The sequence below is a fragment of the Camelus bactrianus genome, chromosome 28 (assembly GCF_048773025.1).
Source record: "Camelus bactrianus isolate YW-2024 breed Bactrian camel chromosome 28, ASM4877302v1, whole genome shotgun sequence".
NCBI classification, from domain to species: domain Eukaryota; kingdom Metazoa; phylum Chordata; class Mammalia; order Artiodactyla; family Camelidae; genus Camelus; species Camelus bactrianus.
The window spans coordinates 22,889,921-22,916,416 of NC_133566.1; the positions used below are offsets into that span (position 1 = coordinate 22,889,921).

At 43.1% G+C, this 26,496-nt stretch overlaps 1 protein-coding gene across 2 annotated transcripts in view; it reads right to left on the minus strand.

The window, feature by feature from the left end:
* The window catches only part of CTNNA2 (catenin alpha 2), a 944,639-nt gene extending 919,349 nt beyond the window's left edge, over positions 1-25,290 (minus strand). For both annotated transcript variants that reach the window (XM_074354541.1, XM_074354540.1), the window contains exon 1: positions 25,095-25,290. The gene's annotated coding sequence lies outside the window, so the exon portion shown is untranslated. The remainder of the gene's footprint in view (positions 1-25,094) is intronic.
* Positions 25,291-26,496: the final 1,206 nt, after the last annotated feature.

A 26,496-nucleotide genomic window follows, 5' to 3' on the forward strand; every position in this document is an offset into this window, starting at 1 on the left:
TAAATATATGTATGCTTTTGTATGACTGAAACACTATGCTATGCACCAGAAACGGACCTATTGTTGCTGACACTCTGTAACTATGCTTCCATTAAAATAATAATAATAATAATAAATAATGTTTATAAAAAAAAGAATGCAATGAATACTCTTGTAACTTCGGGTGGGGAGACTTTAGAGAGCAGATAGTCCAAACAGAGATGGAGTCAGCTCAAGCAGCGAAACTTTGCTTCTGTTCTATTCATTTTAGGGACATACATCACACTTCCTCTGAGCCAAGCACTGTTTTAGGTGCTTTACAAATATCAAGCTTTTGACTCTCACAGCAACTCTCAAAAGGTGAGTAATATTATCACCTCCGTTTTACACACGAGACAATTGCGCACAGAGAGGTTCAGTAATCAGCCCAAGAAAATAAGTGTCTGACCCAGGATTTGGACCCAGAGTCCACAACTGTGACCACTGAGAGGTACTGCTTCCCTGTGAATGGTCCAAACCTGCCCCGAAGATGTGAGTGCATCTGTGCATTCTCTCCTTGTCTTCCTCACGCCCTTTTGTGACAGAGGCATTGTTTCTGTTCTCATGGAACCCGGTGGGGACGATGGGCATTTCAGAATCATTACATCAATGAGTGTGTAATTGCTAATTAGGGTAAGTGCCATGAGAAAAAGGCCAGGTTCTCTCAAAGCGTGTGACAAGGAACCTGAGACAGCCTGGGCAGTCAGAGAAGGTTTCCCTGAAAAGTGACACTAGGCAGGAGCTCGAAGTAGGCCGTCATTAACCCGATGAAGAAGTGGGGGAGCTGGAAATGTACAGTCCCGCTAATTTCCATGCAGCTGAGGCCAGCTGAGGGGTTCACTGATCGGGAGTGAGAGGACAGGGAGCTCCAACCCCCATTGCAGGGGCTTCCAAGGCCTGCCTAGCTGATGGGTCCATGAAACTATGAGGAGGTGACAGGATCAGACAACCGAGGGCAATCATAGTTCCAGGTGGGAATAAACGTAGCACCTCGAGACCTCGCCTCTGCCTCTCCTAATAAAGCCCCAATTTATGATGACAGGGATAAAAATGGGAGGCAATTGTGAATAACGCTGTGTCCGGAAGAGAGCCTTTCATGAGAGCTTAATTCTTTCAAGTGTTAGAATTCACACTGACGACTTCCATGGCACCAATGCGTCTCTTGAGGCAAAAAAAAAAAAAAAGGGTTTACTGTGAATTAGCTTTTACAAACTTTAGCCCAAGGACCCAGAACCTTCTGTCACCTCTAGCATTTGAACTGGCCTTCTCCAGGCCTCCACACTCTTCCTAAACACCCCCTAGACATGTGAAGACCAACAGAGTCCACATGAAAAGTAGAAGCTTGAACAATTCTGCATACGGCAGACAGGCCACCTCCTGCCATTCGCATGCCTCACTCCTATTAATATATTCCCCAATAGTGTGGGTTCTGGTTTTTTAATAACAGCATAACACTGCTGACTCACATCCACCATATGGTCCTCCTGGACTCCCAGGTCTCTGACTGCTGTACTTGTGCCTGCCTGGTTAGTCTTTTCTTAACCGTGATCTGCGCAATTATTTGGGTGTTTTCATGCCTACAAGAAGCCTGGATTTCTCCTTACCGATCCTGAGTTTGGTTTTAGCGGACCACGTCTCCGGATGACGCCTTTCTCAAGCCCGTGGTCCTCCTTCGCGTCCCCAGAAGGCTTCACGTGACTTACTGCCCAGCCACCTGGTTGATTTCTCTGCCATCACCTTTCCCAGCTGAGATCCTCTCTTTCCACAGTCATCATATCATACTTCAGACATTAGAACACATTAATTAGACAGCTTCCCCTTGCAGAAAAGCGAAGCCCAAATCCCTTAGGATAGTGTTCAGAAACCTCTACAGTCTGCTCCCAACCTCTTCCCCACCAAGCTCTGACCTCCTGTGACCTAAGTGCCATGCACACAAGACGCCTCACCTCTCCACAACATTCCCTGACCTCCTCAGGGCCTGTCCGCACCCTCCATTTGTCCGGAGCTCTCCACCATTCCCACCCCACCTCCTATTTCTACTCTCAAAAGCTTCTCACTATTAAGGCCATATCCCATATTTTCTCAAATTCACCCCATTCAGCGTGTCTTCCTCCCATCCACTGTGCCTCCACAATATTTCGTACCACTGTCGGAAAACCCAGTAGTTTCTCAAGAAGTCTAAGGCTCGCTGAATGCCAGGTCTGGAAGAACCAGGACAAGCTTGTTCAAGTTCTAGAAAAAGGGGGGTTGGGGTTAGGGGAAAACATAGAAGTTCAGACCATATAAAAGTAAAGTAAGTACTTTTATACCTAGTAAATATAAGGTTCGCAAAGATACCTCTTTTTGACACATTGTGGTGAAAAGTACACAGGAATTGGGTTTTTTTTTCCCCTAAGTGACATTAATTGTTCAGTAACTACTGCTGCACCTCCATCCTTCCAGAAGCTGATATGGCCGCAATTTTTAGGTTACAGAGTTTGAAAAAATTTTTTTAATTTGCATTCTCCCTTATTAGGTTGTTTTCCAATTATCTTGGTGGTTTAAAGGATGCGTTTGTGACCCCAGTCTTCTACCTGTATACGGAATAAACAGAGTTCAAATAGCAATCCTCTCTCTTAGCATGAACATGGTTACCCATTTTTCTACCAAAAGTTGAGTCATTAAATGAAGCTGAACTAAACCATGCATATGTAAAGTGGACCTAGATTTAAAATTTGGGTTATAAAATTACAAAACCCTATAATCTAAAACCTTAGTGGTGTCCAAATAAGATGCGTACATAACTTCCTCTTGAGAGGAAAAAAGAGACACAGCGGGTTATTCAGTAAACGTGTTGAACAAAATGATATTCTTCTAGGATGTAAATGTAATGACGTGATATTTATGGTATAAAAGGAAAAAAGCGGTTCTGATGGTTCCCAAGTTCTATTTTCAAGCCGCGTGGGTAGCAAATAGTCTGTGCTGCTGGGGGAAGTCTTGAATTTGAGCAAGAATGATTCCCAGTGACCAAGACGGATTTGGTTCGTAACGGAAAAACACTTCAAGTTGCCCCACCAGGAAGCCAGTTCCCTTCTACTCAAGTTGGGTTCTCCTAAGGTCAGATATGTGACTCCTCTCACTACTGGAAAATGTAGAAAAAAATCCCAAATATAGACATTGGAACCCGAAGAACAAAAGGATAAAAGGATTAAACGCAATACACAGACGTAAGAAACAGCAGGAAGTGACAAGGAGGCAAGAACAGAGCACGGGCAGGGCTTTCCGAGAGACGAGATGACAAAAATCTGGAGGAAAGCATTGAGAAACAAAGGACGCTTCTCTGCACTGGACTCTAATTTCCAGAAATGGTGGTCATTTCATGGCAAGGCAGGTTGGTGGGTCAAGCAGATCAAATCACTTGGTGAGGAATTACTTTCCCAATTCACCAACACAACCATGTTTGGTGGGGGGGGAAGAGTTGAGCCCTCAACACATGAAAAGGGAAAGACACTGCAGGGAAGAATGGCCAGTTGAGCCAACGATGACAAAGCGTAACAGAAAAGAACAAATCTGACTCCACGTTAGATCTGCTCCTCTGGCTCTAACCCTGTGCTTTGTTGCCTGGACTGGCTCTGAACCTTCTGTAAAAGAAGGTTGCCTACAGCCTGAAATATACAGGAGAGCCTGTTGTCGGGGCTCTGGCCTTTAGGAGTATTAACATCTTTCCATTTATATAAAGATAAAACCTCGCAGAACAGAAAATGTCATTTGTTTTGTTGGAGGTTTATAGGGACACCATGGCCTGACCCACGTGGACAGCTGCAGGAACAAAGGATTCCAACACCAAGAAGTTTGCAACAGCCAACCACACCCCCACCCCCTTTTTAGTATAAAAGGAGCCTCATTTCTGACTTGGGGAAGATGGTTCTCCAGGACATTAGTCTGCCACCTTTTCAGTCTGCTGGCTTCCGAATAGTCATTATTCCTTGCCCCAACACCTCATCTCCCGATTTATTAGCCTGTTGTGTGGTGAGCAGAACGAGTCTGGACTCAGTGACAATATTTGATCAATCTCTTGAAACTCAAACTCTGCTAGCATTCATATCTGATGCGATTGTTTTAAAAAATAAATATACATAAGATTGCGTCATGATACAGTAAGAATAAATGACTTAGAAAGGTGCACAGCTGCAAAATGCCCAGCTTCATGTTTATTTATTTATCATAACATTTTCCTGATTATAAATTTGCTTTTTTCCTGATTATAAAGGCAAAACATGCTCACTGGGAAGAAAAAGCTTATCTTTTTTCCGCGAGAATTATTTGAGGCTTTTAACTTACTGATCTGTAAGAGGTCATTAACTGTGAAACAGATTAAGACTTTGTGCATCATATACTTCAAAATTTTTGCACAGGCAGTTTACTACTTTATGTTTTTTTTTACTATTTAAAAATGAATGTCATATTTAATCTATCAATTGTTTACTTTTAAATTCTTTCCTTTTTTATCCTTAGAAAGGTCTTTCTTCCCTACTTCCTATCAAATAAACAGTCATATATATTTCTTCCTAAGTTATTCTTGTAGGAATTTCTCACAAATTGTTTTTTTCAACTAATTCTTACCAATGAACTGCCTATAATGAGGTAACAGAACAATCCAGAAATGGAAAAAAAGCATTCTCCCAAAACTTGATAGTTTTTTTAAAGAGGAGCCAGTAATGACACAAATGTAAAGCTACCTAGAATACAATTGAGACGTTATCACAAAGCCGGGAACAATGCTGTATTTGAGAAACCGGAGGAAACAAGCAGGATGTCAACAATGAAAAAGAGCAGCTCAGGCCAAAAGCACTGTTAGCACTAAAACAAGCACATCTTCATCTAGAGGGTCATGAGTTAAGAGCAGCAAAAAGTTACCCGTGAATTACTTTTATAATAAACCGATTTTCACCTGTATCAGCTTGTAGAATCATAATGCCTGTTCACAAACTTCTATTTCATGTCGATTAAATAGAAGTATCTTGAATTAGAATTACTTCTTAAACAGAAGTAACTGAATGGAGTGTCTGTTGGTAGCATGACGGCAGAGGGCGTGGGCACGGCCAGACGCGGCAGGAGGCTTCAGAAATGACCCAACAGTTGCAGCAAACAACACGGCCGCACCCACTCGAGCCTTCAACTCAGTCTACGTAGCCCTGAAATCTTCACGCTGATTTTCTAAATAGACAGGTATGCACACAGAGGTGTTCGTCTCTAAAATGTCTGCAAATGAGAATCAGAAATCATCTCAATATTTTTCAAATGCAATGAAGTATGTGGCCATTACAAGATAATTACAAAATGTATATCACAATTGGAAACTACTTGTCAATTTTAGAAGTAACACAAAACCACACGCCTACTATGGTTACAATCATGCTGAAAATGCACACACACAAGCCTGAAGGGCAACACAGAGGTGCAAACAACATTTGCCACAGTGGTGGCACACAAGGGTTACAATTTCTCTTTCCAGAAAACGTTCCCTGACTATAATATTACTTGTGCAATAAAAATAATTAATAGAAAGCTTTGTAAATGCCTCTGATCAGTACTTCCTCTGGTGTATTCTGCAGGGTGCCAGTTACTACAGCAGGACTGTGCAGAGAAAGGCAGGATTTAGAGGGTTGTTTTTTGGTTTTTTTTTTAGTTTTTTGGGGTATTTAGCCAAATGCATATAGGTGTCCGGATGTCTGATATTTAAATGCAGTCCAAAGATGTTTTGTTGTTTGTTTTTGGGTCTGTTTGCTTGCTTAATGACAGAAACTCTCAAACACTATTAAAACAAACAAACAAATGAATAAACAAATCACTTCCAAGTTTCCTGGCCTACGGAACTTGCTTTGAATGAAGCATTGTTAAGGACTAGTCTCGCACAGAAGACACATTCTTCATGCTCCTCCAGGCACTCCCAAGCCATTACAAACATATGACATTATTAAGATACTAATCATTTAGGGGCTCCTTCTGTCACGCATAATCTATACCATAATTACCAAATTGTGTATTCTTTAATATACTGATTGACAAAATGCAAAGGTTATGATCTTAGAAAAATTATCTAAGACTCCACAACACAATAGCTCACGGGAACTCACTGAGTTTTTTTTTTTTTCCTAATTCTCAAAGAAATAACCGTCAACCTTTTAGATATTGTAAGTTGACATTTCCAAAGACCCTCAAATGGATACAACCTTCCATCCACTTCACGTCTGAAAAGGATAAATATATTTAAGTTGAATAAGTCTACTGAATTACTCCCACATTTACTGAACATATACTAAGTTGTTGACACAGATTGCAAAGGATCCTTAGATGAATATAAGTTGTCCCAGCTTAAAAGACACTTACAGCCTAGTGTGTGGGCTGTGCAGTGGGATGTGGACGGATCCAGAGCAGCAAGGTACAACCCAAGTGGGGCACCAGAAAGGAGGAGAGCGAGACGGAATCACGGAAGGCCTCAGACACAAGGCCATAGGAGGGGAGGATGCATACTAGATGGACCTACAGAACACACAGGATGTCTCCTGGGTAGAAAATGGGTCTGAGGGGCCCGCGATGGAGAAAAGGGGCACATGGGAGAGTAACGAGCGCAGTGGGTTCACAGGGAGGAGCAGAGAACTTCTTTCTGGAATATGAGCTTGCCCTTGGATCATGGGAGCTCTGAGCGGCAGGCGGAGGTACTCAGATTTAATTTGGTAGCCACAGAAACGCACCAAATATTTTTCAGCGAGGAAAATTCGAACTATGAAAAACTAATCTGGTGCAGGTGTGTATCAAGACTGGGCGATGTGACACTCAGGAAAAGAGAGAGAAAGAGAGGGTTGGCGGGGAGGGAGAAAGAGAGGAGATGAAATTATGTGACAGGCAGACGGTACAGAATTAAGCCTGGAGGTTTTGGGGTGGTTCAAAATCTGTTATCGGAAACCAGCAAGAGAAGGGAGTTTAGAAAGTTCATATGTCAAGAACAGTCAAATGATGGTGAAAAGAAATCAATTACTTAACCAGAGGGATGTGGTCAGGAAGGAAACTTTCAAAGGACTGAAGTACACTCACGAATCCATCTATCATCATCTTTAAATTTAGTTCTATCACAATAGTACTATTGCAAAATAACACACTCATCATACACATCTGGGACAAAGGCTACAAGGAAGTAAGACAAGAGAGCATTCTTTCTCACCTGCCTAAATTCCCTGGGGTCAGAGAGCCTCAAAAAGCTTATTTAAGCACCTGTGAAGTCACTCCCAAAGCCCTAGGGCGGAATCACTCCCTAGGGACTGGGGTCTGGGTCCACCTCTGTCACTTCGCTTCCTGAGACAAAGTAGGCTGAGAGGGCAACACTGGTTCACCCATTAACCGTGTCCATTTCAAGGACGTGGAACAGAAACTAGTCACTTCAGCATCTTCAAGCACACCGTGACCTGGCTGTAGAATTCTTGACAATTCTGGAGAAAGTACTTCCCAAATCCCGTGTACATGACACATTTCAGAAACGTCCTTTAGGTCTTTTCAGTGTCAGTGCCCATTTGGTGGGTTGACATGGAGAACATTTGCTGACATGATTTTAGCAACTCAAACATTATCTTTCAGAAATGCAGTAACACTCCCTTGCGTGTGCACTCCTGTATCAGTACCTACACACCTCGCCTGTCTAGGCTCTTCAGCTGCTGTTCCTGGGCCCCCTGTGGTGCGTCACTGCAGGCATAAAACAAGTGTGCAAGGAGACTGCTTCTGTTGCTATGGAAATGCCATTTAATTTCCTAATTAGTAGGTATATAAATGCAAAACCATAACATTTGATTATTTTCCAAGTTTGATAAGTCTATTGCTCATGTCTGAGGACCAACTCCTAATGCTTTCAACACTTTTTTTAAAAGTACGAATTAAGAACTCAGCTTGTCTTACATTTAGTGTTTATAAATTGATTTGTTACACACAAGAGAAATGAGAGAATGGAACAAAAAGCATATGTAAGTCATCAAGACTTCTCCTTCAACTGCAGGAAAATGTCTATTTACTAGCAAGTAGAAATGCCACAAGTCGTGGCATTAACTTTACAAAAGGATTTCTTTAAATCATAAACCTCCTTCATGGCTATGATTGACAGAAGGGGATGATAATCACAAAACTAAACTGCAGCAATTTCTCTGTCACATAAAGCAAAGCAAAACTAACAGCTTCATTCTAACCCTCCACCAAGTTCTGGGCTTTGCAATCAGGCAGCAATAACAGACATTGTGCGGATAAAGCACAACATTTTGAAAAAGTGGCAACACTCTCCAACTCTCTGCTCTTCACCTACGTTAGGACGCTGCTTTGCCAGTGAAGCCCCTACCAGGATGTCTTCCCATGCTCCAGCTGCTCCATTTAAAACCAACAAACTAAACTGAACTTTCCCTCTACACCTCCCCTCCTCCCCTGCCGTTCAGCGCCCAACGCTGTCAAACAGCTCGAGAAGCAGAACTTCCAGCTCCGCTCTTCTCGGTCATTCTTCAGTTCAGCGCTGTTTCCGATTTCTCAGCGGGTCATTTTCCTGAAACTACTTTGGCAAAGGTCAACATGGGATCCACTTCTTACTGAACAAATACAGCAGCCTCTGTTTAGTCCTGACCCTCCCTGGTCTCGGGACAGCATCTCATTACCCTTCCCCCCTGGAAACACGGAGCACTTGGGAACCTCTTTCTTCCCATCTGAGAAAAAGCTGAGAAAACCAGTTCACGGAGGGCTCACCTCCACCTCCTCCGACACTAAAATCATGACCACTCTGTCTGTGCACAGAACAACGGTGTGAAAACAACTTGGCAGAGGCCACATATCCTGAAACATGTTTCCTCTTTGCCAATAAAAGTATTTCTGCTAGTTACACGGGCACCATTAGTAAAATACTATTTTAATTTTTTTTGCTGGAGCCCCGAGGCACACTGGTAAACGAGAGATACGGCTCTTCCCTCCTTTACTGAAAGCATATTTTGCACAAACCAATAAACTCGTGAGAGTTACAGTTTCATTTAGCAAGCTGCATTTTTAAAACGTTACCCGTGCCAATAATCGACCAGTTGAGTGTGGTGATGAAAACGCAACTAGAAGGAAAATCCCGCCGGCTTAAGCATCAGAAATCAGGATGAAGGGAAACCAACTCCAACGGCACAGGCGGCCTTCGAAGCTGACTGTGCACTGGGCACGGGGTCACGGTCTGGCCGCTGAGCTGGCTACTTCCTCCTGCCTCCTGTCATCACCACTGAGCTCCGGGCACCCCGCAGACCGGGCGGCAGGGCGGCCACAGCTCTGGCCACAGCAGAGCCTCCCAGCCGGCTGCGCCATCCCATCCCCTCCTTCCTTCCACTGGCTGTCAAACCCAGACACCTCAGGGGTGGAAGCAACGAACAGATACAAGATCTGATTTTACGATCTGCCTCTCCTCGCCGCTGTACGTTCTGGGTGAAAAACAGAACCAAGCGTTTGAAGGGAGAGTAACGTTTCTGTCTCTGCCGTGCTTTTGTTTCGCCCTGCACTTTGCTGATTTCTTGACTTCCTTGTCAACACCATCACAGGATGCTTCACTTTCTTTCTCATCAAATGCTTTTCATTCTTTGATCTTCCCTGAAGTGACTGGCGTCCTGGGGGATGCAGAGTCCACCTTCTCACAGCACTTGAACAACCTCTGGACACGTCGCCGACTTCTTTAAACTGCCACCTCCGTCTTCGCTCCAAAATTTCTAACTTGAATGCCCACAACTCAGAAGTCCAGTACCTTACAACATAAATGTCTACTGAAAACTCGCATCTGTAAGCTCTTCCAATTTAACGGCACCCAAACCAAACATCAGCGGACTCCCAAGCTATGTTTTAGACCAGGAGGACAAGCGATAAAAATCTGAGTTACCTTTACCTTTGCCTTTGCCCTCAGTCTCTCGCATCCTGATGGCTCCTAAGCCCTCTGACGCCTATACAACCAGGGCTGTTCTCCCCACCTTTCCCATCACCTCTAAGCACCTAAGCACCCGGCAACCATATTATTTGTTGGTCCCTAAAACTGCAATCCTACCTCATCCTTTCTCTTTAGCCTGGATGATACTTCCTGATTTTTCTGAGAAACGTCTACACGTTCTGCCAAGTTCCCGTTCAAATGTGAAACTTCTTCACCTTTTTTCTAATTTTGTTTGACCTTAAATACTCCTTCATTATTTCAATCCAGAGTGCTGCCCACACCTCTACTCCTTGCCACATTCTCTGGCTATTTATTTATGGCCTCTGTCGTGCTATACCATTGGGTGTCCTAAGGGTTGAAGCCATGTCTTATTCATCTTGGTATTCTAAACGGGGTGTCTTATCTAAGAAAGGCAAGTTAAAAATGCTTTTTCAGCTATGTTATGGCTCGATGTGAGCGTAGTAGTTAAATACCACTTTCAAAGCCAAACTTTCCTTCTCATTACAGGAAAACAATAACATTCGATTCTATGATGTGTATTAGCTTTCAGTTCATCTCTTGTGAAAAATGTATGATTTAAAATTATGACAAGGAGTACTTTCTAATTTCCAAATGGAAAAAAAAAAACACAAATAATTATTTGACATGTTAGCCTTACATTTTTTATTGACACATAATTCACATGCCATAATGTTCACCATTTTAAAGTGTAAAAGTCAGGGCTTTTTCTGTTTTGTTTTGTTTTGTTTTGGTGTATGCACAACCAGTAGGTGAAGCCATCCAGAACTTCCATCAGCTCAAAAAGAAAACTCACACCCATTGGTATTCACTCAGAACTCCTCCCTTCCCTAGCCCTGGTAACCACTACTCTTATTTCTTGTCCATAGAGATTTGTCTGTTCTGGACATTTCATTTCAATGGAATCATATAGTATGTGATGTTCTGTTTCACTTAACATAATGTCTTCAAGGTTCTTCACATTTTCACACACATCAGTATTACTCCTGCTCATGACTGAGCATCATCCCAGTGCCTGGACATACTACCTCGTTTATCCATCCTTCAGCTGATGCCCATCAGTGTGTTCCGCTTTCTGGCTGTAACAGATAACGCTACGAATGTTGGTGTACAGGGCTCTGTGTGGACTGACGTTTCCTTTCTCTTGGGTACAGTCCACGGATCTGCACGCCCAACGCTCATGCCAGCGCCACTCCGCCTGCATGACTGCAGCTTTACAGTCGGTTTGGAAATTGAGAAGAGTGAGTCCCCAAATTTTGTTCCTCCTTTTAAAAACTATTTTTGGCTGTTCTTGTTTTCCCCATGAATTTTAGGATTGTCTGTAGATTTCAGGAAAAAAGGCAGCTGGGATTTCGACAGCAACAGCATTGACTCTGTAGATGAATTTGGGGAACACTACCATATTAAGTCTTCCGATCTGTGAACGTGGATGCCTTTCCATTTATTTAGGTTTTCATGTTCTTTTAGTTTAGGGGTTAGAATTTTCAGTCTACAAGTCTTTGATATTTTCATATTACCACATGTTTGCACTTGCTTGAATAAAAGGCAAAATAGTAACAGTATAAGTTGCTTTTATAGCTATAGTTAATATAGAAATGAAATCTGTTCAAAGTTAACATTCTACCTAATACAACTTTTAATGATGTCACATATTTACAATTTGGATATAAAATATGTTAAATAAATGCTCAAAAAGAAGTATTTACTTTTGTACATTAACTCGTTTTGTTAAGGACAATTCTGCAACTGTTAAGGTGAGCAAAAGTAAAACATAATATATCTGGATTTCAGAGATCAGCTATTCATAACAGAAACACAAAATTCTTTCCACAGGCAGCCAGGCAGCAAGAAAATTTCACCAGAGAAACAGATCTATCTCAAATTACTCAAGCAGGCTAGAACACAGAACAGGTATATTCTGTTCAGTGATATCTTTATTCAAACCTATGATACTAATTACACTGTAACGCACACTTCTTGTGTAATTCTTTAGGAACAAACAGAACTATTATAAAGTTAATGACATTTCTGAGAACTAGGTTTAGTGATTTAGCATTAATACAAATATCTTACAACTCTGTGAATCAACTGGCACTTGCTCCTAATTTCACATCTGTACTCCACACTCTACAGAGAAAAGTCCCAGTTTTCAACAGTAAAGTTACCTCATCTATTTACAGTATCTCAGTGTGGCCCACAGGATTTTAGGTGATGGGTTCTTTAATGATAAGTCAATACTGATATGTATGCATAAAGCCTAGACCAGATGAATAATTACAATCCAAGGCAATTTGCCCATTTTCTCAATTTGCAGAATCAGTGAAGTGTTTCCATTCAAAACAGTAATTTTTCACCATAAAAGAAGATCATGAAAATAAAACCAAAGTTAAGCTTCCCCTGAGGTTTGAAAAAGATCCAGTGCCAAAAAATTAAATTCTGGGCAAGAATTAGAGACTTCCAAAGCTCCTTAGTGTTACTGAACCGGCCACTGTCTTAATACTTAACGCGTTTCTAAGAAAGCAATGCTGATTGCAGGATGGCTGTGGTGTGCAGCATGAAGCTTCAATGTGGAAATGCTGGCAAGATGGTCTTTAAGATATCAGACAGCCAAAGAACAGTCATTTTGACACATTTCTAAAAGTTCAATATCGTGAGCAATCTCATAAGCGTGTTATCATCACCAGAACACGGCTCACTCGACCTAGTCTAAGATCTGGAAAAGACGTAACTGATGTATTTGAAGGGTCACACACAGAAATACTCACAAAGACCTAGAAAATTACTAAGTGAATGTTTGGAAGTGAGTACATGACATCCATGCATACACTTTACATGTACAGGAAGGTTAAAAAAATATACTGATGGTGGTGTAAATATAATAATGTATCTGGGTTACTATGGAAGATACAAATGTTGAGAATAATTTTAAAAACAAAAAAGGGTGTTTAGACTACAGTGCAAAGTATTTCATATATGAAGAACGACTCATTCATACTAAATCTAGCTTTAAAAGGTATTTTTATTTAAAATTAGGAAAAAAACTAAAAGAAAATTGTGAGTATTAATATGTTTTAATTTTCATATATATATATGTGAACCATAAACTGCTATCATAACATATAAAAAGGTCATACAAATTGGTAAGAAAAACACAAGACAAAGAACAAATTTCTTGAACTAATAAAGTGTTTCAATAAGGCGACTGGATTTAAAGCCAATTACAAAAAGCAAAAGGGGTAATTTCTACACCACTCTTTCAGGAAATGAAAAAGGAAAAGAAAACTTTCCCCAACAACAAGAGAAACTACAAACAAGATGGCAATAAACATAGGACAGAATGAGAAAGACTTTTCCCTACAAAGAAAACAATCTGTAATACTGTGGGACACACAAAAGAAGACTGTGACAAATGAAGAGGCATGGCAAAAGAAAGACTGAATTAGACAGTTGTCACTTCCCCTTCAAATTGACTTAAATTAAATACAATATCCATTTAAATAGCAAAGATGTTATTTAGAAACTTGAAAACCTGGTTATTACATCCTTCTGAAGAAAATATACAAAAATAGATAAGGGGGGGGGTAGGACGTAGCTCAGTGGTAGAGTGCATGCTTAGCATGCAGGAGTTCCTGGGTTCAGTCCCCGGTACCTTCATTAAAATCAATCAACCAATCAATCTATCTATCTAATTACCCCTCCCATCAAAAAAAAAGATGAGGAACTTTGGAAAACAGAAAACCATCACTTAATGGCTATCACAACATATTCTAAGCAAGAGTAGTTATAACAGCTTAACAACAATAGAAGTTTTTATACCCCGAGAATAAACAAGCCTTATAAATTAAAATAAGGTAAATAATCCACGAGAAAAACACAGGCAGAGATATGAACACACTCGTCACAGCAGAAGCAAAACAGGAGGCCATTAGTCCAAAAAACAAAAGATAAACAACCTTCCTAGAAATCAGCGAAGCAAACTCACATGACAAAGAGCTACCACTCTTTCCTATTCATTGATAAGTGTTTCCAAGTTTAAAATTATCATGTATTAGTCAAAGAGCAGGAAATACGCACTTTCATATCTGCTGATGGAAAATAAATTAGTACTATTTTGAAGAGCAGTTAGGCACCCACTATTAAAATCGACAAGACACATATCTCATGACCCAAAATTACAGTTATCAATCTGTCCTTCGGAAAAATAAACACTAGTTTACGTGGGCAAGAAACTGATATAAGGATGTTCACCCCAGCATTGTCTGAAATAGCAAAATAGCAGGAACAAAGGAAATGCCTATGAAAACATAAGGATTCAATAAAGCACGGCATAATCACACTACAAAATAGTACGCAGCAGAGAAAAAAAATGGTGATAATTCATATTACCAGCTAAGCTGTATGTGAAGTAAAAATGAGGTGTACAGTATCATGTGACCATTTAAGTAAGTATAAAATACACATCTCTCTCACTACACAGACACTGACCATCTATATCTTCAAGGCACTTTCATGACTCCCCAAGTCAGCCTCCTGCCCATGACACGGCCCATGTCTGAAGGCAGATTGATGCAAACATTTCACCTCGGCTGATAGCCCAAAACTGAAGACTTAAATTCCAGTACACCATCACATAGAAATTAATGCGGAGGGACAATCTGTATTATCCCAGTAAATACTTAGATAGGCTTAGTTAAAAAAAATTAGAACACAAAATTAGATTTCAGCTATGCTTTAAAAAGACCTCTGTGCGATAAATTCAGATATACTCAACAGGGAAAAAAAAAAAACTAGAACTTCACCAAATGTTCACTAGATAGTTGGACGGCAGTAATTTTTATTTTCAAGTTTTTTTTTCTGGCTGCTTTCTAAGTGTTCTACAATAGGCGTGTATTGTTGAAGTGTCAATGGCAAAACAAGTTCTTTTTGAAACTGTATCCTCTGTTATCACATTCTTGAGATACTTTTACACAGATAATGCCAAAATATTTCTCGACCCCCAGCCCCTCCTCCTCACTTCAGTCCCACTTCCCAGCTGCCAAACTCAGCGGTGACCAGCACCCCAGTTCCCGTTCTCCTGGACGTGACTTCCCCTCTCCTTCTGCTGTGCTCTTCGATCCCATCTCCCTGCTGGCTCAGCCCCTGTCCCAGTTCCCAGAGCAAGGCAGGACTGATTTAAAAGCATGAATGCAAGGTCACCCCCTCCTCCACCCGTCTCCCATCCCTCACTCCAGCAACGTTTCCAGTCGTGCGTCTGCCTGGGCTTCTGGCCCAAGCCGCCGAGAAGTCAGTACCGCACTGTAATGCACACGCTGTCACACTCTGGAAGTAAACCCATTCAGGTGCTTTTCACCCCTTTACTAGACTGTCAACTCACAGGGCCAAGTACTGTATCTTACTTACATATGGACCCAGGACTGTGGACCCCAGAAGAGCATTCTGAATAATTTGTAAGAAAGTATCTGATGAGTGACTGCAACATTTTGTTAAACAGAATCCTGTAGGATTCGTTCAAAGACAGAGTGAGTTTGGGGACTTAATTCAATCAGTGAGCATTTAGTCAGGCCCTAATGGGGGCCCAGGTTTGTAACAGGGAGGAAATATTAGAAAAAAATAAAATAAAACCAAGGCGTAGCTCCTATCCTTGACACAGAATCTAAAGAGGCTGGGAACACCTTTAAGAAAAAATGGACAATAATTACTGTTTTAGCTTCTGCCTTAACAAGCAAAACATGAAAAATCTTCTTGCCGGAGGCCCTGACTTCACAGATGGGCAAACTGCAGTCGAGTCTGCCTGCCTGGATTCCAGACTACTGCCAGCACTGATTCTGCCTCCTGTCCCAGCTCCGCGGGCTCCGGTGTGCCTGGCTCTGCCCGCCGCTGTGGGTGTGCTCGCCCACTGCAAACGACTCCCTCGGATCTAGACTCCCTGCCTTTCCATTCGCGCTGTGAGCTAGGATCCGAGTTCCTCCTCCCTCTTTTCCTGGGATACGTCTGTCACCTGTGCTTGCACACATCCCCACAGCAACAGAAACGGTGACTACGGTCTTAGTTTTCTGCTTCAGCCTCTTCCCCACGTTCTCAAGACTGAGAACATCAGAGAACATCATGGAGGCCTCTAAACAAATCATAACAAAACACTGCTGCCTGCTGACCAACATCCGTTGCCCTTTTCCTTCACTGAACTGCCACTCAGCCCAGCTATGCGCTAAGTCCCCTCCACACAGCCAGGGGCTTCAGGGGATGCTGACCCCAGCCCAGCCCAGCAGGGGATCTGCCTCAGTCTACACCTGTCATACACGGCACTCCTTTCCTTCTTCTGCTGAGGGACTGGGGACCTAATGCTGGCCAGTGACATCAGTCGTGATGGAGGACTTTCAGCAGAAGTTTCCTCTTTTTTGTTTGTTTGTTTGTTTGTTTTTCTGGAAGGGACGTCACTGCTGCATGATGGGGTGCTCAGAACTGCAGCAGCCACCCCAGACACGCTGAGCATGAGGTCCGGACACAGAAGCGGGGAGAGAGAAGGACAGACAGGGGAGGCTGAGCTGAGGTCGGACACCTGGAGCCGCCCACCCTCTGGACTTCCTGTCACTGTTACAAATCTTTCTGAACGCATCTCCTCTGCTCTGCTGCCAGGTTACACAGAACGAACAGCACGTGTCTGAATAAACGATTACAGCACCTTTGCTTCCTACTTCAAAAAAGCAATTTTAAGATAGGGCTTCATGGGATATTTGGGTTGTTTTTAGTTTGAAGCTACTTTGAGTAAAGCTGCTAAATGTTCACATAAATGTCTTTGTGTTTTCACTTCACCTGGCAGTGGAATTTCAGGTTTGTACAGCAGAAGTAGTTTTAACATTAGGAGAAAAACGTTATATTCCCACCAGCAACGTGTGAGGGCTTCAGTTCCCTCGATACTGTCAGTCTTTTAAAACTTAGCCATTTTAGTGTTTGTGCCATCGCATCATTTGGGGGGTTTTAAATTTCATTATTTGGGTGAATAATAGATTTAATCACCTTTTCATGTGCTTATTGGCTATTCATATATCTTTCATTAAATATTTCTTCAGATCTTTTATTCATTTTTCAGTTGGATTGTTTGCCTTATTGAGATGCAAGAATTCTCTGCACAATTAGAACAATTAGTCCGTTCGCAGCTATATAGAGATAGATACACAAATGCAGCAAATCCTGTGTCTTCTGAAGAACAAAAGTTTTTTTTTTTTAATTTTGATAAAGTCTAGTTTATCTTTCGCTTTTAATTGCATGATTAGTGCTTGCTGGGTACTATTTAAGACATCTTTGCCTAACCCCAAATCACAAAGATTTCCTCCTATAATTTCTTTTAGAAGTTTATATACTCAAAATTTACAGACAAATCTCAAACACATACACAAGGAAAAAAGGAGACAAAAATGAGTACACTTCTATGATTCAATCTATAATCACTTCAGGAACAGGAAAAACTAACCTCCAGAGGCAAGAAACAGATTAAGTAGAAGGGCATTTTTTAGGAAAATGGAAATACTCTGTACCTTGATTACAGTGGTGGTTACACAGGTACATTTACCAACACAACAGTATTTAAAATGCGTGTACTTTATGATACATATGAAATACACCTCAACAAACTTGTTTATTAAAAATGTAATGGGAATCTGGAGCTGGATTGGGTGTAAGACAGGTGCCTGCACAGTCCTATGGGATGAGATTTAGGGAATAAGCAAGACATTCTTAACCTTCAAGTATGTATAACTTCTTAAATAAATATACATTGCCTAATTCCAAATTCATTAGTGCCACATAGTGTTTCAAAGACAGTAGCATTATTCAAACAAGACAAACGTATGCTGGGCTAGTCCCTACATGGAGGTAGCCACTGACTTTATCCCCCGTCCAGGAATGATTTTAAAAAGAAGAGAGAGGTGAGGCTGGGGAGGTAAGAAAGGGATGGGTTCTTTAGTTCCCCCTTGGCCCAGAGACTCAGTGAAACTAAATTTGCAGGTTTCTTGGAGAAGGGAAAGCACATGCCACTGAAGGTGAAGGTTCTCCTCATGCAGCAGTAGTTTATGTTTCAAAAGAAAAAAAAAAAATGGGACACTGTAAGAAATAAATCATTATACCCTGAAATTTTAAGGAAAACTCACAAGTGTAACAGAAAAGAACAAATCTGACTCCACATTAGATCCGTTCCTTTGGCTTCAACCCTGCGCCCTGTTTTCTAGGCTCAGTCTTGCTGGTCCTGCACCTTCTGTAAAATAATGTTGCCTTTAGCCTGAAATAGACAGGAGAGCCTGTTCTCAAGACTCTGACCTTAAAGGCTATGAACACTTTTGCACTTATAAAAAGATGACAAGTTGCAGAACAGAAAATAACATTTGTTTTGTTGGAGGTTTTACAGGGGCACCATGGCCTGACCCACGTGGACAGCTGCAGGAACAAAGAATTCCTGCACCAAGAAGTTTGCAACAGCCGACCACACACCCTCCCCTTTTTAGTATAGAAAGAGCTTGAATTCTGACTTGAGTAAGATGGTTCTCCAGGACATTAGTCTGCTATCTTCTCGGTCTGCCAGCTTTCCAAATAAAGTTGCTATTCCTTGCCCCAACACCTCGTCTCCGGATTTATTGGCCTGTCGGGCAGCAGGCAGAACGAGTTTGGACACAGTAACACAAGCAGAATTATAGGATTTTATAGCTAGAAGACACTGAATCATCTAGTCCAAGTCAATTAAAATACTGATTAAATAAATAAGCCTTGGAGGCTTGTTTAGTCATATAATTAGGGGGGTAAAAACCTTGCGAAAGGACCCAGGTGTCCTGATTTCTCATTCAGTTCTGTTATAAACTTATACTTTCTAGCCCAATGCTCTGCATGGAGCAGGCATTTAAAAAAAAAAAAAAAAAGCCTGTTGAATGAATTCATGTTAGGTAATGTGATTTTAAAAATACACAGAAGCGTAAGTGAATAGAGGGATAAATTTAGTTGCAGGCACTTTTCCCAATGAGTTCTGTATGTACTTTTTATGCCATTTCTGCATTTTAGAGAGGGGGAAAAACATATTTTGTGAAATGACTCTGGGGAGGCATCAATGCCTGAAGAAGGGTATGGAGGACAAGTGGTTAACTCTCAAGGATTGAGGGACGCCCTTCCTAGAAACAGCTGAGGACAATTAGCTCTTTCCGAGGTAGTTAAGGGACATTTCTACCTCCTTACTGAAAAATGCACTAATGATGTTTAACAACTGCTTCCAGCCCTATGAATTTAAGATAAAGTCGGAAGACTGGATTCTCACCAAACTATTGTCTAGCCACAATAAAAATCAGATGAGAATGAACTGGATCCTGTACCTTACAGCTCAAAGCTCATAAGGCAGAAACAAGATAGAAACAAAATGACACACGGAGAACACCAAGACCGTTTGGCAATGTGTCAGAGAAACCGTAGATATGGGAACAGCTTGCCAACAGCCCCTCCCTCCCACGGGCGCACTGAAGGACTAGAACGCCTGAGAGCGAACTTTGGATGTCACAGGTCAAAAACCCACCAGAGGTCACGTACTGAAACCCCACTCCCCCGACACTGGAATTTACACGTGCAACCCAGGAAGAGGCATCAAGGACAGGGGCTGCACAGAGAACTCCTGAACCTTACATTGAAATCTACACCCACCTCCCACACCCTCTCCCCACCCTCTTGCTCACTATTTCCAAAAAAAAAAAAAAAGAAAAATTCAAAGGTTGATGGGGAGACGGATCTGATCTTTGCTTCCTATCTTCTTAGTGGGCCACCCTGCGATAAAGCCTCTTCTCTCTGAACAAGTCCATTGCCTTGGCATTTGGCCTTTCTGTTGCACAGCAGGCAGCAAGCCCACTTGCTAGGTTACGGGAACATCAAAGCCTCTGGTCACTTATGGAGCCGTTGTGGTTTCTGAGTAGTTTGTGGGCGAATTGACATACCCCTAATCAAGAATTCCTGGCTTCAGTTGTGAGATATCAAGGCACCATTAAAAACAAAAAAAAAAGATCCTTGGATTTACTGCAGATGTGTAATGAACAACATAAAAATGTTTATACATATGAAAATGTTAAACGTATCCTAGTAATTGAATGGGCAGTTAATATTTTCAGCTCAGAGGGGAGGGTATATCTCAGGAGTTGAGTGCAGGCTTAGCATGCACGAGGTCCTGGGTTCAATCCCCAGTACCTCCATTAAAAATAAATAAATAAACCTAATTACCTCCCCCCAAACATACATACATACATACATAGAATATTTTAAAAACTGTTTCAACTCTATAGATGAAACAAAATTAATTAATTTTCTCTCATCCTTACTCTACCTCTCCCTTAGGTCATCACCTTAACTTATAGAAAATACAATTGCTTATTTTTCACTCCTGTTAATGCACATTGTCTTCACATCCGAAAAATATTAGTCTAAGAATTGTATACACAGATACAGCCTTTAAATAAGAAGGAATAAAAGCCCTATAAAACGAAGCTTTGTAAGTTCAGACTATCACTGTGTTTTTTATAAAGCATTACAAGTAATAATCTCAAACAGATTGCAGAATGCAGATCTGTGGTGAGTTAGAATTCATCTCCAAGGTAAAAATTCACTTATGAGGAAAAGTAAAATGTCTAAAAGTAGTCTGTCAAAGATCACTGATGCTTTCATATGAAACTGACTAGAAGTGAGACATTTGAAAATGTTTTATTTAGATATGCTGCATCTTTAAAAACATCAGAAATTGAGAAAACTCTCAAAACAGAAAATTAAAATGCTATAGTCTATTGTCTGTTAAACTTCTAGCTTCTGGAAAAACACCCATTGTTCACAATTATACATCTTAAGATAATATTCAAGAGACCAACTTTGTGTAGCATTAGAACTACAATATAATTATAAGAGGATTTTTATTATTTTGGAGGAAGGAATGAAATTGTGTGTATCTATAAAAAATGGATTAAACGTGAGCACCACAGACACTCTTGTAACTTGCAGGTTGGTTTTTCTGGAAATCCTTTTTTGATAAAAATAACCCAATTCAAATATAATTTATGCTGCTGGATAAATATTTGATGGATATACATTTCAAAATAGATAACGAACACCAACCATAAATAAAGGCACATCAACAGACGTAGCCAGTGAGCAACTATCACCCCACGCTGAGCAGACATTTAACTTGCTCAGCGCACAATCCTAGACAGATTCTCTGTTGTCACCATGCTCTAGCCTCCTGGTAACACCTGGAAGAGCATAACACTCTTGGAATCATTAATAATCTTGAACACCAACCAAAAAAAAAAAAAAGAGAGAGAGAGAGAGAGACTGCGGGAACAAGGCAAAGTCAACAATGAAGCAAAAATAAAGTCCCTGGAAATACAATTGTCCTAACGATGACTGGATTTCTATATAACAAAACAAAATCATCCTGGTTACTATTCTCCAAGATACGGTCCTGGAATACTCATGGGTTCAAGCAAAACAAGAGAAGGTCATGACAATCATAATATTAAACATTTATTGTTTAGAAAGGTCAAGTTTCTCTTTGTCTTGAAGTTTGAAGAAAAGGTAGAAAGAATGCTCTGGGTCCTCACGGTGACACAGGCTCTGAATTCCGTGTCTTGATGTGGGGCTTTGGGTGAGACAAAGAGCTCAAACAAGGTCCCCGAGGTGGCTGCACACTCCATGATGAAGTGGATCCTCCAACACAGGTGGTCTCGTCCCAAGTGACAGTGTAATTATTCCAACTGTACATGTATCATGCCTTTAACACCCCCCCCCCAGGATTCCAGTGATTCGTCTTCCCAGACACGTGGTGCTTCTTCCCTTTCGGCGACAGTTCCAGCCGTGGAACCCACACCCCGTGCAGTCCCTCCCAGGAGGCCGTGTCTGAGCCCTGGTGCTGCTCCTGAGGACAGTCTTCCTCTGGCTACGTACACATCTGCCTCTTCAGCATCCCCCTAACCACTTAGCTCACTTTTCATGTCTTTCCATTAAATACCATATACAGTCTTGGGCTGTTTCTAAGCCATTTCTCCTAATCATAATAATGCTTGATACATCCTTTGCTTACTCCAATTACCGTGCTGAACGCATTTAACCCTTGAAGCAATCCCACGCATCGGGGTCTACCGTAATTCCCACTTTGTAGATGAGTTCAAAGACTCACATACTACACAAGGGCAGAACATTCTACACCTTAAGGAGGGCTGGTACCTGAATCTAAACCTCTCTTCAAAGGTCTTGTTCTTTGCCACTGTGGAATACGACCTCACACAAATACCTGTTCTCCTCCACTAGGCTGTCAGCGAAGGTCAGAGAGAGAGTCTTGTACTTCCTTTGGCTACTTCATACACTTAGCTTCAGGTTGAGCAGTTTTAAGAGCTCTGAAAAAGGCACAGAGAATGTCCCCAAATATTTCCTTCAGGGTCTGTAAGATGTTCTATTGGGTCTTTATCTGTACCACACATTCTTTAAGGTCCAGTCAACTAAAGGCAGAAGCCTCTAGAACTTAAATTCTTCAGAGGAAGTCGGTCTTAATCGGTGAACTGGATAATGATCAGAGTAGCAGGCTGTGTTTTCAAGACACTGGTTCTTCTTCTGTTTCATATTTTACTCAAGTCTCTCCCAAGATCTTGCTGTAAACAAATGCTATTTTCCTTTCTCTTCTTTAATAACCTCGTAAATTTTGTTTTCACTAAGTGGATGAATGTTTACAAAGAAGGCAAATGAAAAGTATCTTACTTTTCATAGTAAGCACAGTATTAAAAACAGAGGCATACACCCACATGGCTCTGTGTAGCAAACTGCAGTCAAAGAGGAGCAGGGCTGACTGTGGGGCTGCCTCCTCCCCACACGCACAACCATGATGCGCCACCAGGAAAAAGCAGTAGAGGTGTTGGGGAAGAGTCATGTGAAAGGAAGTGAGTATAAACCTATCCTATTATATTCACATACAATCACTACCAACGTCTTTCACTGGCTTCATGGCGTTCCAGGTAAATGACCACCACCACCACCACCACGAAAAAGCACTCCCCCCGACAACTGTTAAGCCATGTAACCACCCACACACGGCACGGTTGACTGTAATTCTGCATCCGGATGTTGGTAACCCTGATAATTCAACCAAGCCTCTGCCACATGGCTTAAGCGTCAGCCAGGCCATTAATGGAATTGCATCCCTACCAAGGGCAGTTGGGGCAGGGGGTGGATCCATCATGCTTAACACCACACACTTCCCCACAACTGATTCAGATGATTAACTGTGTCAGCTCTTCATCAAATCAGCACTCAATCACTTTGGAAGGTAATTCTCTTCATCTCAACTCCTGCTTTACATTCCCATAAAACGCAAACGTGCATATTGCTCTGCTGGCATACAATAATTTAAATGAAGAGAAAAAAAATCAATAATTTACCCCACAGCATAGTTTTTTTTACTGGCAGCTTCACTGAATCTGCCATTAATTTCTGTCCCTCCCCACACACTCATCAAACATAAAACACAGCTATTCTACAAATATGAAGGGTTTTTCTCATTTTTTGTTTTTTTTTAAAGGATCCTATAGATAGAACAAAATACAGGCTTCTAAATACTCCGTGTCTGAGTAATACCGTTTCTCAGATCTTTCAGAAATGACGAACACACTAAACACTCTGAGGCATGGCTGTCCCGCCGTGGACGGATAAAGTTTTCAGCAGCAAGGCTTGCAAAAAAGGAACACTGTCAAACTATCATTTACATATAATAGAAGGGGCTAGAGGGCAAGCGAAAGAGAGCAAAGCGAACTACATCCTTTGGTGAAAATAAGTGGGGCAAACCCAACAGGAACTTGAAATTGTTAATAATGGTCGCAGGGCTCATTCAGCTTCTCCACTGATGCAAACCACAGAGTCACACCGTGTGCTTCTCTTCAGACAGCTTCCCGATTTCCGTCAGGTGGAAGAGAAGGGGTAAGGGTATCCGTTGACAGCTACCATGCAGCGAATGCTACCAAAATGGGCTATTTATAAGCCTGCGGAGTATCACCTCATCACTCCAGACTGTCTACTGTCCTCCTCTAGAAGTTAACTCACGATGAACAAAGGTGCGTCCCCTCCACCCTTCTGCTCTCTGTTTTCCCAAGTCAGTCCACCCTAGTGTTTTGTATGCTGACCAAAACATTCCATAAATAATGCCGTGGTGCACACACATTAAAGTTTGGGGAGTTTCCGCCTCCGAAGTAGGCAGTGACAGGACTAAGGACACAAAGGTTCAACCCCAAGCCAAACGTGAGGCGGGTGGTTTGAAAATATCAACCCAAAGAGGCCTAGGGGGAAAGGACACAAGCGTCCACTGCCACCGCCCTCCGTCCCCTCCCCTCTTCCTCTCTTGTTCTCTTCCTCTCTTTTTTCCTGGTGGCTTCTCACAGAGACAATCAAAGCAGGGAAAGCTGGGTTTTAAATTTGTGAGACAGACACTGGGAATATGTAATTCCCGGAAGGAAAAAAGGAAACTGCTACAGAGGGGCATGGGGCGGGGGCGGGGGCGGTCTGGCAACATGTCTAAGTAACAACCCTCCCCGCCCCCACCCTAATACAGCACCAACCCATAGATTCTTCCTCGACCCTCTTCTCCTTCCAGTTCCCAGTACTCTGTCCAACTTGACCCTTAATCCAAATAACACGGAGATCCACAGGGCATCCACTGTACAAGAGTGTGTCTCTCAGTATTTGTGCCCAATTTGGAGGGGGAAGCCCCTGAATCCGGACAATTGTACCAGGCAAGGGATCTCCTACCGGGGAAAGGGTAAAGAAAGGGGGGAAAAGAGAGATGGAGACCAGAGGAAAGGGAGCCAGAGCTGCTGCGCTCTCAGGCAAGGGGATGCAAGGAAGACAGGGAAGAAAGAAAGGGTGGGAAGGAAGTGGGGCTGGGAGAGAGGAAGAAAGGGATGAAAGAAAGGCTGCAAGGGAGAAAGGAGGGGAGAGGAGAGAGGGATGTTGGGAAGGATGAGGGCGGGAGGGCTGGGGAGCGGAGAGGGAGGGGAGGACGGCGAGGATGGGAGGGAGGGAGGGAGGCAGGCAGGCAAGGATGGAGGATGCTCTGCCCGGGACTCACCTCTGTGGGTCGGTGGGAGTTTCTCGTTCTCCTCCTCTCTCTCGCCCGTTCCCCGCAGCTGGAGGGGCAGCCACAGAAGCGACTGGCGAGGCGGCGGCGGGGACGAGGGCAGCAGCTGCTGCAGCCGCCTCTGGCCGAGGTGCGGCGTCGCCTGCTCCGCCCGCCGGCCCGGGTCTCCGCCTCACTCAGGGCTGGGAGCCAGCCGCTCCCCCCTCCCCCCGCCCGCCCCGCGTCCTGCCCAAGCGCGAGCGGCAGCGGCCCGGATCGCCGCTAGGGGAAGCAGCCAGTGCGCAGGCGCGGCCGCCGGCTCGCTCGCGCGCCCCCGCGGCCCCCGCGGCTCCGCGGGGCTGGGGGAGGCCCGGGGTGGGGGCGGGCGGGGGCGCACGCGGCCTGGGGAGCTCGGAGCCGGCGGGGCGGGGCGGGGCTGGGGAGGCGAGGCCGGCCGCGCCGCAGGTGGGGGGAGGGGCCGGCGGCGGAGGGGCCCGGCCGGAGGGCGCAGGTGCCGTGTCCATGACAACCGCGTTGCCCTGCGGGCGGGCCCGCGGTGAGCCGCCCGAGGACCGGACACCCAGAGCGGGAGCGGTCCTGGGCGGGAAGGGGACGTGGGCTGCAGAGCAGGAAGAAAGGGTGAGCCCAAGAGGGCGCGTGGCAGGAGGAGGGCAGGGCCCTGGCGCAGCCGAGGTGGTGACTGACGGAGGAGGGAGGTTTGTTGGGACCTGGGGCGCCGAGAGGAGGGGGGTTGGACTTAAAAAGGACCTAGAAGGGTATGGAAGTGTTAAAACAAATGAAACATTTGCTCGTTTCGCAAGCCTTTACTGAGTGCTGTCTCTGTAGGGGGCATTGTGGTTTATATCAAGGAATATAGCTGAGCCCCTAATTTGTACCAGGTACTCCACTCGGGCATTTTGAGATATCCGAAATGTTTAGTATACGGCGTTTGTCCTCGCGGGGGTTATATGTCAGTTACGGAACTTACACCGGGATTTCAGGGAGCGAATCCTCTGTTTACCACCATCAAATGGGGTTTGATGGTGGTGGAATGTAAGTGTTACAAAAGTGTTAGATCCGAAAAAGGAGCACAGCTGTATCAGATGTGAAACGTAAGAGACAGTTACCTTTGTTCTGCCACAGTGCCAAGTGAATTTTTTTTTAATTTCAAGAGAGAAAAATAAAAACAAACAAACCTCTGGCAATTTGGTATGACAAGTGATACTACATTCACAACATGCAAACTGGCCTCCGCCCCACCGGCATCAGTGTGTTTGTCACGCTGACAGTTGCACGGCTTTGTGACACATGGTACACGCATTTTTTACACTTATTCTTATTGGCAACGTCAGCTGTTACATCCCCGTCTCATTCCCAAACTGGTATCTGCAATTGTTTTAAGATTGTGTCAAAC